This window comes from Oryctolagus cuniculus, chromosome 16 (genome assembly GCF_964237555.1).
Source record: "Oryctolagus cuniculus chromosome 16, mOryCun1.1, whole genome shotgun sequence".
NCBI lineage: Eukaryota > Metazoa > Chordata > Mammalia > Lagomorpha > Leporidae > Oryctolagus > Oryctolagus cuniculus.
This window is the reverse complement of record NC_091447.1, coordinates 47,041,635-47,055,482: the sequence shown is the minus strand read 5'-3', so window position 1 is coordinate 47,055,482 and position 13,848 is coordinate 47,041,635.

Genomic DNA, 13,848 nt, shown 5'->3' with positions numbered 1-13,848 from the left:
GCACCCATGCTGATCTGACTACAGAGATGATAGCTGTGAGGAGAATGATCAAATTACCCTGGGTTATTTGGGACACTTCATATTACAGGTGCATGCACTATGGATAATATCTGGGTTTCGCTTCCATATGAAATTAGGGAAAACTGGATGGAATCACTGACCATTTTATTGATGGCAAGTATGTGCTGATGTTTCAAAAGTGTAAATTAGGGCATTATACAGAATTGGGACATTGAAAATGGGGAGAAATGGTCTTGAAGCACATAACCTAATGAAAGCTTTGGATAAATCCCTTCACATTTTAAAATATTCTTCTATCTAAATAGAGCAGTGGCAGTCAAACTTGGATGTGTGTAAGAATCAGGTCAGCCGGAGGACTTGATAAGACCTGGCTGGGTCTCATTCCCAGAGCATCGGATTCAGTGGGTTGGGGTGGAGCCCAGGAGTGTGTATCTTTAACAAGTGCTCATGGGTTCTGATGGTGGTCTGGGGTAGTCTTTGAGAAGAGTCGATGAACAGTAGGCATAATTATAACCCTGGCTTGTTCTTTGAGCCATTATAGTCTCTTCTGAAATGTGTAGATAGGAAACGGTTGTAAAACAGGATGTAAAAAAGGGAACTAACATCTTTTGTTTGTTTCAGAAAAATTCCTTAATAGGTTTTCCTTAAAAAGAAAACAAATACTCAGAAGGATAAAAGCAAGATAGAATTTGTCAATAATTTGAAAACAACTTGGATTTAGACATGAATGTGAGGTACTTTAAAAATACAATATACACAAACCACTTTTTCACCCAATGGATTGCTTTTTCTTAATTGGCTGATAAACAAGGAACAATGTACTGAGATATGGTATCACAGTTATGGTACATGTTGTGTGATTTTCAGAACAGTTGAGGATTATAATAATAATAACATAAAGATACTGTTTTTCCTGGTTGGGGAAATGAAATTCAAACAAGTCATTTTTAATGTGTCTTGTTATTCACCATGCAGTAACACTTTAACAAGCCTGTGTTTGTTTGCAATTCATTTTATTATTATTATTAATTTATTTGAGAGGTACAGTTAGAAATAAGGAGGAAGGGAGAGAGACAGAGAGAGAGAAAGGTATCTTCCATGTGCTGTTTCACCCCCTAAATGGCCACAACAGCTAGGGCTGTGCCAGGCAGAAGCCAGGAGACAGGAGTTTCTGGGGGCCCCAGCACTTGGGCCATCTTCTGCTGCTTTCCCAGGTGCATCAGCAGGGAGCTGGATTGGAAGTGGAGCAGCAGGGATTTGAACCAGTGCCTATATGGGATGTTGGTGTTGTAGGTGGAGGCTTTACCTGCCATGCCACAACACCCTTGCAGTTCACTTTTATTTTTTTTTTAAGATTTATATATTTATTTAATTGGAATGCAGAGTTACAGAAAGGCAGAGGTAGAGAGTGAGAGAGAAAGAGAGAGGTCTTCCATCTGCTGGTTCACTCCTCAAATGTCTGCAACAACCAGAGCTGGGCCAGTCTGAAGCCAGGAGACTCTTCTGGGTCTCCCACGTGGGTGCAGGGGCCCAAGGGCTTGGGCCATCTTCCACTTCTTTCCCAGGCCACAGCAGAGAGCTGGATCAGAAGTGGAGCAGCCGGGAATTGAACCAGAGCCCTTATGGGATGATGGCACTGCAGGCAGCAGCTTTACCCTCTACGCCACAGCACTGGCCCCAAAGAAATCTGTAACTTGTTGTGACCAATTAGTTGTAAACATCTAAATATCACTGCACTCGGACCAGCTTCAGTTTTGATAATGGGGCAAGTGATCATATAATTTATTGATATCAGCATTTTTAAAAGCAATTGTCAAGGTATGCCCTACAGTGAGTACACTTTCCACACAATCTGGTACTTTTCTGCTACTGCATTTACAATACTGTGAAGTTATCTTTACATTCTGTATTATGACCTCTTGAACAATTCATGCTCACATTCTCACACAGTATTTTGGGGTTTTCCAGAGAAACATATTCATTGGGATTATCTGTCTATCTATCTATCCATCCGTCTATCCAATTTATCCAGTGTATCCAATCTCTAATCTCCCCCCTCTTTCTCTCCCTCTCTCCCCCCTCCCCTTCCTTCTTTACCTACCTATCTACCTACCTGTCATAAAGGATTGGCTCTCATGATATGGAACCTGATTTGTCCCAAGAGCTGCCACCAACAAACAGGAGACCCAAGAAAGCCAGTGATGTGATTTGAAGACCTGAGAACTAGTGGGCTGATGGGGTAGATCCTACTCCCAGTCTGAAGCCTGAGAACCAGGAGTGTTAAGGGCAGAAAAGACAGAAAAGATGATGTCCCAGTTCAGCAATTGTTCAGAGAGAGGGTGAATCCAATCTTCTTCCACCTTTAATTGTTGTGTTCATTTAATTGAAAGAGAGAGAGAGAGAGAGAGAAAGAGAGAGAGAGAGAGAGAGAGAAAGAGAAAGAGAAAGAGAGAGAAAGAGAAACGTGCACTTCTTTTGGCTGGTTAATTCCCCAACTGTCTTCAACATCCCAGGCTGGGCCAAGCTGGAGTCAGGAGTCTGGAATTCCATCCGGGTCTCCCATGGAGTGCCTGGGTTCAGTTTTTGGCTCTGGCTCCTGACTCCAGCTCCCTGTAAACATGGCCTTGGGAGGCAGCAGTGATAGCTCACATAACAGGGTTCCCACCAGCCACAGGAGAGATCTGGACTGAGTTCTGGCTCCCAGCTTTAGCCCTGGCCATGCAGGCATTTGGGGAGGTGAATCAGCCGATGAACGCGCCTTCCCTCCCTCAAACAAATAGAAAATAATAAAAATACCCCAAAAATCCAAGTAGTTACTTTTAATGTTCTCTTTAGAATTTTTATATAATATATTCATATAGAAATTAAACTAGCAGTGTCTCAAGAATAAAAATGTATTCAGTAGTACAGAAATCCTTTTTGTCATAGTAAAGCATTCTTAGATTCACATTAATCACATCAACACTGTATGTGACTGAGGTCATTTAAGTTATTTGAAATTATCTTAGTTAGGAGAATTCACTTTAACTCAGTGTAAATGCAACGTATATGGGCTAAATGAAAGCATTCATTTCAGATCAGAACACATTAGTTTATTAGCCAAGAAATTCTGTCAAGCCTCCTGACTAATAAAAAATATGTATTTCAGTGGTTTTCTGCTGTGAATTCAGCCATTGGGAACTTTCTGCCTCTCTTCTTAATTTCAGTGTTAGTTCTGTTGCTTAATTCCCACTGTAATTAATTAATTTATAAATAATGCATACCCCATCTTCTCCCAACAAAGGACTCAAAGAATCTAAATTTAGCTGGAAACTACCATAAATGTCTAATGAGGGGGTTTCAGTATTTTCTGTTCAGTGACTAGGAGGTGACCCCTCCTTGCCTAGGAGAGTGAGCAGCTCCCTCTCTGGGCCAGGACACCCCTCCCACTGTGCCTGGCTCACGCTGGGGAGGGAGGGCTGCCAGCCCCTCTTCTCAGGAGCACAGAGCAGAGCCACTCTGCTTCTTCTATATCCCAGCTTGGTGATCTGGAACAAGGCACTTGCTTTCTCCCCACTTTCCTTAGTAATTCTTATTTGTTTGTTTTTTATTTTGGAGAGAGAGAGAGAGAGAGAGAGAGAGAGAAAGAGCGAGTGAGCTCCCATCCATTGATTGACTCCTCAAATGCTTCCAATAACTGCCCTTGGCCAGGTGGAAGCCAGGAATGCAATCAGACTTCTGCATGGGTGACTGGGTCCCAAGTACTTAGAGTCATAATCTGCTGCCTCCCGAGTGGGCATCGGCAGGAAGCCAGAATCAGGAGCAAAATCAATGGGGACTTGAACTCCTGTACTCTGATGTAGGATCCAGGCTTCCTAAGTAATGTCTTTTTTTTTTTTTTTTTTTTTTTTTTTTTTTTAGATTTTATTTATTTGAGAGGTAGAGTTATAGACAGAGAGAGGGAGAGACAGAGATAAAGGTCTCTCATCTGCTGGTTCACTCCCAAATTGGCCGCAATGGCGAGAGCAGGACCCATCTGAAACCAGGAGCCAGGAGCTTCTTCCAGGCCATCTTCCACTGCTTTCCCAGGCCATACACAGATAACTGGATTAGAAGAGGAGCGCCGGGACACGGACCAGTGCCCACATGGGATGCCCGCACCGCAGGTGGAAGCTTAGCCTACGACATCACAGCGTGGTCCCTCCTAAGCAATGTCTTGAGAACTGCAGCAAGTGCCTGACCTCCAGTCCCATTTCCTGTTACTATTTATCGCATACTTATGTTTATGTTTCCTCTCCTTTTCCTCCCGTGATTTTTGTCACCACCACCCCTGAGAAGCCCCAAGATCCTACTCCTTTCTACAGCTCAGGAGGCTGTATCAGCTGTCACCATCTGACCCTTCTTTGCATCTCAGGTTCTGTGGGACTCCTGTGTGTACACAGACAACTAAATACATTTTCTCTCCTGTTGATCTTCCTTAGGTTGATTTAATTCATAGACTAGCCAAGGAAGCTAAAAGGATGCGTGGAAGCCAGGTATTGCTCCCACAGTTTATATCTGGTAGACCAGAAGTTCTGAAGACCTAGACTTGCAAGTGGCATCTGATGGGGCCCTGTCTTGTGGGATGAGCTCTACACCTGTGGGGTATGAGGTTGACCAACTCCAGGTAGATTGTGTCTCGTTGGGCTGAGTTGCAGGGCTCCAAGCTGGTGTCTGGAGACTGGCAATTGCTTGATGTGGGAAAACCCCCACAGAGTTGATGGCCAGAGGTATGAAGTGGGAGGACGGAGAAAAAAAGGTTGTTTTTCTTGTAGAGTAGTTTATCAGCAAACCTGTTTAAAATACTGTTCTAAGAAGCAGAGCAGAAAAAAATACAGTTCTATCATTTTCTGAGTTTTACGTAACACTTGCTTTTGTTGTTGACTTTTAAATCTTGGAAAAAGCCATTGGGCATCGCATTCTTGAAGGGATTTAACCAGGAAGGACGTTCGTTCCAAGGGCAAGACAACCCCAATCAACAGCTGCAGTTTGCAGGAGTCTCTTCCACTTTTCCGGGCTCTGAAGTTCTGAAATGTCTCCGGGCAGCCTCTATTGGCGGGCCATTGTGGCTGGTCTGTGAGTGGGTGTTCACCAGGGGTGTGAGGGATTGTCCACAGCCTCTGGGGCAGCCTTGGCAGCAGAATCGCCGGTGCCTGCTGCTTCGGTGTGACACGGCCTTCCTGAAAGAGCTCTGCTGGTGTGATTTAACTCTGCAAAAGACTAGGTGTAGAGGGAGCTCAGCAGAGACCCATTCTTTGGTAATATCTGCATTTTATAGGGAGCCCACATATAAATTTCCCATTCTGTAGGAATATGGCTTTAATCTTAGTGAATGCCATTTTGGCGGGTTCTCTTCAGAGAGCGGAATTAACATTCATATGTGAGCTGGAAATGTGAAAGTGTTATTAGTCTCCTGAGGGTTTTGCTTCTGGCTATGCCATTTCAAAGATTTCATCGTAGTGTGGGTGTAACAAAATATCACCATTTCTGTTGTTTGGAACGCAACTGTCCAAGGTTTCTGGATACTTCAGGCTAGAGTTTGATTTTTGAAACAGAAAATAAAAATGTTTTCCTTGCACCCTGAAAGTTGATGACAAAATTCAGTTGAAATGCCAGCGAAGATGGGCCATGAACGTACTTAGAAAGCTTTTTCATGACAGCTTTCTTGTCCTCACTAATGAATTTCTTAATTAAGCTGTTATTAATATGATCCTGTGCAATTTGACAAAGAAGTTTCTTTTATTGACTGGTTTGTGCCTTGCCTGAAGCTCCAAAGAGTTTGAAGGGATAAGCCCCAGTTTGTGTTGGTTTCCCCTTACTTTTTAAATTTAAAGAATGCAAACCACATGGGCAGGCATTCAGTATAAACAGCGGAAGTGACCCCGTGTTGGAGCCTGGAGTGAGTCCCAGCTACTCTGCTTCTAAGCCAGCTTCTGGCTAGTGAACTGAGGTGGGAGCTGAGTCCCAGTGACTCAGAACCAGCAAATGAAAGACACCTCTCTCGCTCGCTTGCTCTCACTCTCTGGGTCTCTGTGGCTTGGTGGGCTGGGTCTCTGCCTGCTGCACTGACATCCCATATGAGATGTTCAGCCTCTCCTCTTCCAATCCAGCTCTCTGCTGTGGTCTGGGAAAGCGGTGGAGGATGGCCCAAGTCCTTGGGCCCTGCACTCATGTGGGAGATGTGGGAGAAGCTCCTGGCTGCTGGCTTCGGATCTGTTCAGCTCCAGCCATTGAGGCCATTTGGGGAGTGAACCAGCAGATGGAAGACCTTTCTCTCTATCTCTCCCGTTTTCTCTCTATAATTCTGCCTCTCAAATAAATAGAATGATAAAATCTTCAAAAAAAAAAAAACTCGCTGTGTGTGTCTTCATCTCTGTCTCTGCCTTTTAAATAAAATGAAGATTAAGAAACAAATATACAAAAGGAATGTAAAGATGAGAATTTGGATTTGTCAGTTGCATGTGAAGTATAAGCATAGGTTCGAGAATGCTGTTTAATTTCTTGCCTTTGCTGTCTTTTATTTCAAACTTCTTTCTTAATTCACCCCCTTAATCATTTTCCCTTATATAGAGATTCCTGGTTATTAGATAAAATTTAAGATAATATCTCAGGTTTCAGTTATGTGGTTATCAGTTTATAGTGATATATGCATATATATATATATGTGTGTGTGTGTATGTCTATCTATATATATATATATACTCATATATGTCTATATATATACTCATATATATATGTCTATATATATATACTGAGTGTGGAACTTTTAACTTTTGTTAGGATAACTTCACTTAAATGCACATTTGTGTCTGGAACATGTAAAATTCATTTGCTAGAATCAAGGTTTTCATTTTGCATTCCAAATCCTGTAGTGATGTTTTGTCCTAACAAAAGCAGTCAAAGCAGAATGTCTGTTGAGAACGTCCCTGCTCCCTGCTGTTATCTGTAAATTCTCTCAAGGACTGGACAAGGTAGAAGCTGTTATTCCCATGCAAATGGCAAGGTGACAAAGCCTGAGATGTTAAGGGACTTAACAGCTTTTAGGGGCAAGGCTGGAATTTGATGTGGTCCTGGCCAACTCTGATGGCACTCCACGGGTTGCCTTGGAGCAGCTGTGCGAACCAAACTGAACCGGCATTTAAAGGGGGCTCCGAAGCATTATGAACACACATTAAAGTTTAAGACTGGAAGTTTGGCTGTTCAAAAATAGTTTCATGTTAAATATAAGGCAATGAAAAATTTCCTTTGGAAATACTTCTTGGTTTCTGGCCCTTTGATGTTGACTTAATTGCAAGTTAGGTTAGATTTCATTATCTTTTACCTGTTGTACTTCCGAATCTAGCTTTGAGCTAGCCTAGCAAGGGTTATAACTTGGGTTGGCTTCTGAGACCTTCTGGTCATCTGTTTGGTGGCATTATTGTTAGTTAAAATGGCCTTGTGGTTATAGAACAGGGAAAATTGATTCTGTCCTAGCTGCTTGATCTCTCCATGTACCCAAGCAATCTTCTTGTCACATTCCCTCTCAGACTTACCTTAGCTTGCTTTAATTCTTAAAAAAAATCTGACTTTCTTTTTACCTACTCCTTCAAAACATTAGAAACGACTTCCAGTGATAAAGTCCACTTAAAGCAGGCAAGATAAAAAGAGAAATTATAGAAACAATTTTAAGAAGGTGAAATACACTTATGTCATGCATATGGAATGAATTAGTTGATGCCATTGAAAACTGAATTTAATTTTCATCTTTTGTACAGTGAAGTCAAACAGAAATGTGAGAGGCTGCTGAGTTTTCAAAGTAGGATGAATAGAATCCTTCAAGTTCTCTGGAGAGAAACACATTTTCTGCTTTTGTATACTATGAGGAATATATTTGGACATCTCTTTGTCTGAAGTTCATAATGTAACATAACATATGAAGTCACACTTTTGTGAAGAAAATGAAAATATGCCTGTCTTCGGTTGGTTTTCAGTAAATACCATGGTTACACCTTTGAATTTAGATATTGTGCAGTGATTTTAGGGGGAATGAAAATAGCATGATGGAGTATATTATTGCCTGATGGGACAACTGAATGCAGGGACGAGGGTCTGGGGGTAGATGTGTAATTTAACGTGTGCCTTAGACTTAGCTTCCTTCTTCCATTAGGCCTGTCTGCAGTGGGCTTTGGACAAGTTCCAGATCTCAGTAAGGCAGAATTTTCGGATAAGTGTATAAAGTAAGAAAATGCTCTATTGTGGGCCCAAGGTCGCTAGAAGACCAGGTCTGTTGGCAGGAATGCTGACCTCCCATTGAAAAGCATGTTTCTTCTTAGTGGAAGTTCTCAGTGCAAACCTCTTTTGATTAGATAATGGAGGAGACCACTTTTTGGAAAGCACATACTTGGGTCTTAAACCTTAGAAAAAAGGAAGCAAAGGGCCGATGCTATGGCTTAGCAGGTAAAGCCACCACCTGCAGTGCCGGCATCCCATATGGGTGCCAGTTCGAGTCCCAGTGGCTCCTCTTCCAATCCAGCTCTCTGCTATGGCCTGGGAAAGCAGTGGAAGATGGCCAAGTCCTTGGACCCCTGTACCCTTGTGGGAGACTCGGAACAAGCTCCTGGCTCCTGGCTTTGGATCAGCACAGCTCCATCTGTTGTGCCCATCTGGGAGTGAATCAGTGGATGACAATGCTGCAGGCGGAGGCCCAGCCCACCATGCCACAGCCCCACTGAGAGGGAGAGAGAGGGAGAGAGAGGGAGAGAGAGAGATATCTTTCATTTGCTAGTTTGCTCCCCAAATGTCCACAACAGCCAGGGCTGGGCCAGACTGAAACCAGGAGCCCAGAACCCTGCTTATGTAGGGAAAAAAAGGAAGCAAATTTCAGGTGTTTTTCCTAGAATTTTCTACGTATATGGGTACACACACACATTTTGGCTAAAAGTGGGCTTTTAAAAATGAAAAATCCAGCCAACTATGTTTATTTCAATGGTTATGTATTTGGAATGCAGAGTGACACTAAGAAAGGAGGAGGGAGTGAGGAAGACAGAGGGAGAGAGAGCGAGCGAGCAAGTGTCCATCTGTTGGTTTACTCCCCAAATGCCTGAAACAGCCTGGGCTGGATCAGGCTGAAACCAGAAGCTGGGAACTCCACCTGCATTCCCTACATGGGTGGCAGACACCCAAGCACTTGTGCCGTCATCTGGTGCTGCCCAGGTGCTCTAGCAGGACGCTGGATCAGAAGCAGATGGGACTCCAACCCAGGCACCCTGAGATGTGCCTGATTTGGGATATTTTATTTTAAAAATAAAAAAAATTAATATCACACTTAACTATGGGCCACAGGCATCCTAAGCAGCAGCTTAACTCACTGCACAAGAATCTCAGCCAACCAGGTTCATGGTGATTCACTATTACAGTTTTGAGGTTCAGGTTTGCTCTGGTTTCTTCGCTAAATGGTGGAGTGATTTCTGAATAAAGCATCCTCTCAATTCTCAAGTTGTTTTCAGACTGGCATGAAGATGTAACTTCCAACTGTTATTTAGTAGAAATAATGTTTCGTATATATTCACTATGAACAAGGATGCGTCCCTAAAATATCGGATATTATACCCCAGAATCATTTGAAAAGACTTGCTAAAAATGCAGAAAATAATTCATGTGAGTACTAAAAAATCTCCATTTAAAATAAAACTCCCAAATGATTCCCATGCAGGAGTCTTTGATGGATGGCTTGAGAGCTAGTGGGTGAGAATGGTAACCTCACATTAATGGAATGACTGGTCATTTTGGCTTTGTGGAGACCCCGTTAAAGTACAATGACAAGGTCATCTGTAAAGACTGAGTTTAATAAGTACTTTTGCAATTTTACCTGAAGGGAGTAATCCATGTTAATCTCCAGGCATGAAATGTAATGGTCTGTTTTATTATTGTTAATTTATGCTCAAACTTCCCTTTGCTCTTCTTTTTAACCAACATAACAATTATACAGGCTAACTATTGCCTCAGGGAGATGCTGTGGTAGGACTAATTAAATATTAATATTTTAAAGGACTTAAACAACCTTGTAAGTAATATGTTAAGAGGAGATGAAATCAGGATGATCCTTTTTATTAGCGGGAGTGTTAATGAAGCACTGGGCTTGGGCACCCCTTTAACGCACATGCCCTGTATCTACTGGGAGACAGCATAGCATGGTGTTGGAATTAATGACAAGGGCAACCTATGACTTCCTAGTTGAGAAGCCTAAAATGAATTGTTAATTTTCTAAGCTGACCTCATTTTTCTTACTTATAAAATAGGGATAAGATACCACCTACCTTTTTGGATTGTCGGGATGGCATATATGTGTTTAATGAAGGGAAGTAATTTCTCTCAATTTGGATTAATCTCTTAGGCCATAGATGTTTCTGAATTTGAAGCGTGTGAGTTTTTATTTTCATCCTAGACCTGTGTGGGCTGTTGGAGAAGGAGAGTCACTTCTAGACCTAATCTGAAATGTGGGAAGAAGGAAGAGGGAAGGAAGAGGAAAGGAAGGAAGACAAGAGGGGGCGATGATGGTTAATTTCAGACGTCAACTTGACTGGAGAAAGGAATGCCAGGAGATCTGGGTGTGTCTGAGGGGTTTTCCAGCAGAGTCGGTGTGTGAGTCTGAGTGGACCCCACGGGGAAGATCCCTCCTCAGTGTGGGTAGCATCATCCAATGGGCTGGGTGCCTGGACAGAACAGTAGAAAGGCAAATTGATCTCTCCTGTACCTGGGACCCACTCTTCTCACACCCTTACACATCGGAGCTCTAGACTCTGGTCTTACACTGCAGGATACAGCAACCTCTCCCCCACCCCAAGTTCTCAGGCCTTTGAACTTGGACTAAGCCACACTATTGGCATCTCAGAGTCTCTCACTTGCAGAGGGTCTGTTGTGGGACTTCTTAGCTTCCATAATCCCATGAGCTAATTCCTCTAATAAATCTGTCTGTCTGTCTATCTATCTATCTATCTATCTATCTATCTATCTATCTATCTATCTTCTATCTTTCTGGAGAATCCCGATTATCACAGAGAAGAAAATACCTTTCAGCTTAGTCCCAAACAGCAGCTGAAGATAAAGGGCCAGCAATGCATTGGCAGAGGATGAGGTCCCTGCAGGTAGGCCTGGTCAGTGTAAAGTGACCCCCAGGATGTAGAAAAATCAGATTATCAAGTAGGTCATGGCAAGGAGATCACATAGGAACTACCTTTATTTTCTTTTTTCTTTTTTAATTTTTGACAGGCAGAGTGGACAGTGAGAGAGAGACAGAGATAAAGGTCTTCCTTTTCCATTGGTTCACCCCCCAATGGCCACTGCAGCTGGCGTGTTGCGGCCGGTGCACCGCGCCAATCCGAAGCCAGGAGCCAGGTGCTTCTCCTGGTCTCCCATGAGCGTGCAGGGCCCAAGCACTTGGGCCATCCTCCACTGCCCTCCCGGGCCACAGCAGAGAGGTGGCCTGGAAGAGGGGCAACCGGGACAGAATCTGGCGCCCCAACTGGACTAGAACCCTGGTGCTGGCGCCGCAGGCGGACGATTAGCCTAGTGAGCTGCGGCGCCATTGATTTGAGTTAGAAAGTTTTATCTTTTTTTTTTTTAAGATTTTTTTTTTTATTTGAGAGGTAGAGTTACAGAGAGAGGGAGAGACAGAATCTTTCATCTGCTGGTTCACTCCCCAGATGGCTACAACAGCTGGAGCTGAGCCGATCTGAAGCCAGGAGCCTGGAGCTTCTTCCCAGTCTCCCATGCAGATGCAGGGGTATAAGCACTTGGGCCAACCTCTACTGCTTTCCCAGGCCATAAGCAGAGAGTTGGATTAGAAGAGGAGCAGTCAGAACATGAAACTGAGCCCACATGGGTTGCCACAGGCAGAGGCTTAGCCTACTACATCACAGTGCCAGCTCCTAAAGTTTTATAATTTTTAAAAATTGTGTCTTATTTTCTCAAAGTTTGCGGAGAAAAAGGAAGTGGATTAAATAAAATTTAGAAGTTGCCTTTTTGGAAGTGAAGGTAGAATTAATTGAATAAGGGGCCAGAGCTGTGGCATAGTATGCTAAGCCTCCTTTTGAAGCATAGTGTCCCTTAGCGGCACAGGTTCATGTCCCAGCTCTCCTCTTCTGATCCAGCTCTCTGCTTACAGCCTGAAAAAGTGGTGGAAGATGGCCCAAGTGCTTGGGCCCCTGCATCCACATGGGTGAGTGGAAAGAAGCTCCTGGCTTCAGATTGGCCAAGCTCCAGCTGTTGTGGCCATTTGGGGAGTGAACCAGTGGATGGAAGAACTTTCTGTCTTTCCCTCTCTCTGTTGGTAACTCTGCCTCTCAAATAATACATAAATACAATCTTTAAAAGAAAGACTTGAATAAGCATTTTAAGTACATAAATAGTTACATCCGGAATATTTCTGAAAACTCATCCCCTTATTTCCTAGATGCTTTTTGGAGATTATCCATCAACTAGAGATATTTTATGAACTATTTTTCTAGTACAGAGTCTAAATGTAAATTTACCCACATGGTTTTTCCTGATGATGTAGATTATACATTTTAGGGGGAAAGTCCAAATGAGACTTAGTGGTACATACCAAGTCTACTAGCCTTATAACTAGCTTCATATTCTACAGTCAAAGGGGTGACAACGGTGTCCACACTCTACAGTCAATGAGTGTTTATGATTACTACCATGTGCTAGAACATTCATTAATTTTCTAAGTAGACATTTTCCTAGTCCCTTCAATGCCTTCAGTGTTACTGATTAATTCTTCAACATTCATTAGGTACTTGTTGTGATGTGCAGGGCCTTGCTGGACATCAGGGTGAGTTTCCTCTTTGCTTTTATCCAGGGCAGATATAGTCAACCCTCATTATTTGTGGATTCTATTTTTGCTAATTCTCCTACTCATCATAGTACCAGTATTCGTGGTACTTTCAGGAGCAGAGGCAGTTGACCCATGCACAGGTTCCCTGTTGTGAGCTCACAAGGGGATTCTCAGCCTTCTTGATTCATCCCTGGGCCTACAAGCACAAGCCCTTTACCTGACCTGTTTAGTGCTTTTATGTTTTTTGCATTTTTATGCTTTTTGTGGGTGATTTAAAAAGACCCCCAAGCCTACAGCCAAAGTGCTCTCCAGTGTTTCTAAGTGCAAGAAGGCTGGTGTGTGCCTGAAGGAGAAACACAGGTGTTAAACCTCATCCAGGCACGTTAGCCATGAACGCTACATCAATAAATCAACAACATCTGGTTCAAAAGATACCTTTCAATGCAAGCACACATAAAACAAAGTCACAAATGGATCAGTTGGTGGAAATGTGACGAGGTGTGTGGGGGTCTAATCTTCTCTCTTCTCCAGGAGCAATGGTTGGGCACTTGGTAATCCGGTGTTCACAGTGACATTATAGAACCTAACCGCTGTGAATGATGAGCGTTGTTTTTGTATTTTGGGGCATTGTGATAAACACTTGATCACTACATTTTCCCTCTTAATATAAGTCAAGACACATACTTCTTTCTGACCCATGAGTAGCCAGTAAATATATAGGAGTAGAAAAACAAAAATTATAGTTAGGGGCTAAATTATAATTTTTATGTCTTCTATTATCAACTTAGAAGAATCAGTATTGCTGCTAAAATAATACGATGCACCTAGAAGAGTTCAAGGCCTAGAAAAATAGCTGTAAGGTGCTAGTCTTTCTTGTACATAGCGACTTCTCTGTCCTGCTTATTACCTGTGCCTAGTATAGCTTCTAATCCATGAGAATGCTCAAGGTACTTAAAAATTAATTTCATTGAATCCGACATAAACTGAAACTA